Genomic DNA, 4,739 nt, shown 5'->3' with positions numbered 1-4,739 from the left:
CCACCGAGAGTTAAAATTCGTACATTGACGGTAGCTTGACCAGAAAATTCGCAGCGAGAGTTAAATTTCGTATATGGGCGATTGTTTGAAGAAAGGAATTCCAACCTAGTATTAAAATTCGTTTATTGACGATTGTTTGACATAAAGATTTCAACCAATAGTTAAAATTTGAATATTGACAGTAGTTTGAAGAAAAAAGTGCCCACCGAGAGTTAAAATTCGTACATTGACGATAGTTTGACCAGAAAATTGCCACCGAGAGTTAAATTTCGTATATAGGCGATAGTTTGAAGAAAAAAAATTCCAACCTAGTATTAAAATTCGTTTATTGACGATTGTTTGACATAAAGGCTTCAACCAATAGTTAAAATTTGAATATTGACAGTAGTTTGAAGAAAAAAGTGCCCACCGAGTGTTAAAATTCGTACATTGACGGTAGCTTGACCAGAAAATTCGCAGCGAGAGTTAAATTTCGTATATGGGCGATTGTTTGAAGAAAAGAATTCCAACCTAGTATTAAAATTCGTTTATTGACGATTGTTTGACATAAAGATTTCAACCAATAGTTAAAATTTGAATATTGACAGTAGTTTGAAGAAAAAAGTGCCCACCGAGAGTTAAAATTCGTACATTGACGATAGTATGACCAGAAAATTGCCACCGAGAGTTAAATTTCGTATATAGGCGATAGTTTGAAGAAAAAAAATTCCAACCTAGTATTAAAATTCGTTTATTGACGATTGTTTGACATAAAGGCTTCAACCAATAGTTAAAATTTGAATATTGACAGTAGTTTGAAGAAAAAAGTGCCCACCGAGTGTTAAAATTCGTACATTGACGGTAGCTTGACCAGAAAATTCGCAGCGAGAGTTAAATTTCGTATATGGGCGATTGTTTGAAGAAAAGAATTCCAACCTAGTATTAAAATTCGTTTATTGACGATTGTTTGACATAAAGATTTCAACCAATAGTTAAAATTTGAATATTGACAGTAGTTTGAAGAAAAAAGTGCCCACCGAGAGTTAAAATTCGTACATTGACGATAGTTTGACCAGAAAATTGCCACCGAGAGTTAAATTTCGTATATAGGCGATAGTTTGAAGAAAAAAAATTCCAACCTAGTATTAAAATTCGTTTATTGACGATTGTTTGACATAAAGGCTTCAACCAATAGTTAAAATTTGAATATTTACAGTAGTTTGCAGAAAAAAGTGTCCACCGAGAGTTAAAATTCGTACATTGACGGTAGCTTGACCAAAAAATTCCTACCGAGAGTTAAATTTCGTACATAGGCGTTATTTTGAAGAAAAAAGTTCCAACCTAGTATTAAAATTCCTATATTGACTATTGTTTGACATAAAGACTTCAACCAATAGTTAAAATTTGAATATTGACAGTAGTTTGAAGAAAAAAGTGCCTACCGAGAGTAAAAATTCGTACATTGACGGTAGCTTGAACAAAAAATTCCTACCGAGAGTTCAATTTCGTATATGCGATAGTTTGAAGAAAAAAATTCCAACCTAGTATTAAAATTCGTGTATTGACGACTGTTTGACAAAAGGATTTCAACCAATAGTTAAAATTTGAATATTTACAGTAGTTTGAAGAAAAAAGTGCCCACCGAGAGTTAAAATTCGTACATTGACGGTAGCTTGACCAGAAAATTCGCAGCGAGAGTTAAATTTCGTATATGGGCGATTGTTTGAAGAAAGGAATTCCAACCTAGTATTAAAATTCGTTTATTGACGATTGTTTGACATAAAGACTTCAACCAATAGTTAAAATTTGAATATTGACAGTAGCTTGAAGAAAAAAGTGCCTACCGAGAGTAAAAATTCGTACATTGACGGTAGCTTGAACAAAAAATTCCTACCGAGAGTTAAATTTCGTATATGCGATAGTTTGAAGAATAAAATTCCAACCTAGTATTAAAATTCGTGTATTGACGACTGTTTGACAAAAGGATTTCAACCAATAGTTAAAATTTGAATATTTACAGTAGTTTGAAGAAAAAAGTGCCCATCGAGAGTTAAAATTCGTACATTGACGGTAGTTTGACAAGAAAATTCCCAGCGAGAGTTAAATTTCGTATATGGGCGATTGTTTGAAGAAAAGAATTCCAACCTACTATTAAAAATCGTTTATTGACAATTGTTTGACATAAAGGTTTCAACCAATAGTTAAAATTTGAATATTGACAGTAGTTTGAAGAAAAAAGTGCCCACCGAGTGTTAAAATTCGTACATTGACGGTAGTTTGACCAAAAAATTCCTACCGAGAGTTAAATTTCGTATATTCGATAGTTTGAAGAAAAAAATTCCAACCTAGTATTAAAATTCCTATATTGACGATTGTTTGACAAGAAGACTTCAACCAATAGTTAAAATTTGAATATTGACAGTAGTTTGCAGAAAAAAGTGTCCACCCAGAGTTAAAATTCGTACATTGACGGTAGCTTGACCAAAAAATTCCTACCGAGAGTTAAATTTCGTATATGCGATAGTTTGAAGAAAAAAATTCCAACCTAGTATTAAAATTGCTATATTGACGATTGTTTGACATAAAGATTTCAACCAATAGTTAAAATTTCAATATTGACAGTAGTTTGAAGAAAAAAGTGCCCACCGAGAGTTAAAATTCGTACATTGACGATAGTTTGACCAGAAAATTCCTACCGAGAATTAAATTTCGTACATAGGCATTATTTTGAAGAAAAAAATTCCAACCTAGTATTAAAATTCCTATATTGACGATTGTTTGACAAGAAGATTTCAACCAATAGTTAAAATTTGAATATTGACAGTAGTTTGCAGAAAAAAGTGCCCACCGAGAGTTAAAATTCGTACATTGACGATAGTTTGACCAGAAAATTGCCACCGAGAGTTAAATTTGGTATATAGGCGATAGTTTGAAGAAAAAAAATTCCAACCTAGTATTAAAATTCGTTTATTGACGATTGTTTGACATAAAGACTTCAACCAATAGTTAAAATTTGAATATTGACAGTAGCTTGAAGAAAAAAGTGCCTACCGAGAGTAAAAATTCGTACATTGACGGTAGCTTGAACAAAAAATTCCTACCGAGAGTTAAATTTCGTATATGCGATAGTTTGAAGAATAAAATTCCAACCTAGTATTAAAATTCGTGTATTGACGACTGTTTGACAAAAGGATTTCAACCAATAGTTAAAATTTGAATATTTACAGTAGTTTGAAGAAAAAAGTGCCCATCGAGAGTTAAAATTCGTACATTGACGGTAGTTTGACAAGAAAATTCCCAGCGAGAGTTAAATTTCGTATATGGGCGATTGTTTGAAGAAAAGAATTCCAACCTACTATTAAAATTCGTTTATTGACAATTGTTTGACATAAAGGTTTCAACCAATAGTTAAAATTTGAATATTGACAGTAGTTTGAAGAAAAAAGTGCCCACCGAGTGTTAAAATTCGTACATTGACGGTAGTTTGACCAAAAAATTCCTACCGAGAGTTAAATTTCGTATATTCGATAGTTTGAAGAAAAAAATTCCAACCTAGTATTAAAATTCCTATATTGACGATTGTTTGACAAGAAGATTTCAACCAATAGTTAAAATTTGAATATTGACAGTAGTTTGCAGAAAAAAGTGTCCACCGAGAGTTAAAATTCGTACATTGACGGTAGCTTGACCAAAAAATTCCTACCGAGAGTTAAATTTCGTACATAGGCGTTATTTTGAAGAAAAAAATTCCAACCTAGTATTAAAATTCCTATATTGACTATTGTTTGACATAAAGACTTCAACCAATAGTTAAAATTTGAATATTGACAGTAGTTTGAAGAAAAAAGTGCCTACCGAGAGTAAAAATTCGTACATTGACGGTAGCTTGAACAAAAAATTCCTACCGAGAGTTCAATTTCGTATATGCGATAGTTTGAAGAAAAAAATTCCAACCTAGTATTAAAATTCGTGTATTGACGACTGTTTGACAAAAGGATTTCAACCAATAGTTAAAATTTGAATATTTACAGTAGTTTGAAGAAAAAAGTGCCCACCGAGAGTTAAAATTCGTACATTGACGGTAGCTTGACCAGAAAATTCGCAGCGAGAGTTAAATTTCGTATATGGGCGATTGTTTGAAGAAAAGAATTCCAACCTAGTATTAAAATTCGTTTATTGACGATTGTTTGACATAAAGATTTCAACCAATAGTTAAAATTTGAATATTAACAGTAGTTTGAAGAAAAAAGTGCCCACCGAGAGTTAAAATTCGTACATTGACGATAGTTTGACCAGAAAATTGCCACCGAGAGTTAAATTTCGTATATAGGCGATAGTTTGAAGAAAAAAAATTCCAACCTAGTATTAAAATTCGTTTATTGACGATTGTTTGACATAAAGGCTTCAACCAATAGTTAAAATTTGAATATTGACAGTAGTTTGAAGAAAAAAGTGCCCACCGAGTGTTAAAATTCGTACATTGACGGTAGCTTGACCAGAAAATTCGCAGCGAGAGTTAAATTTCGTATATGGGCGATTGTTTGAAGAAAAGAATTCCAACCTAGTATTAAAATTCGTTTATTGACGATTGTTTGACATAAAGATTTCAACCAATAGTTAAAATTTGAATAATGACAGTAGTTTGAAGAAAAAAGTGCCCACCGAGAGTTAAAATTCGTACATTGCGAATAGTTTGACCAGAAAATTGCCACCGAGATTTAAATTTCGTACATTCGATAGTTTGAAGAAAAAAATTCCAA

The sequence above is a fragment of the Xylocopa sonorina genome, unplaced genomic scaffold, assembly GCF_050948175.1.
Source record: "Xylocopa sonorina isolate GNS202 unplaced genomic scaffold, iyXylSono1_principal scaffold0024, whole genome shotgun sequence".
Classification (NCBI taxonomy): domain Eukaryota; kingdom Metazoa; phylum Arthropoda; class Insecta; order Hymenoptera; family Apidae; genus Xylocopa; species Xylocopa sonorina.
This window is presented reverse-complemented; position numbering follows the sequence as displayed.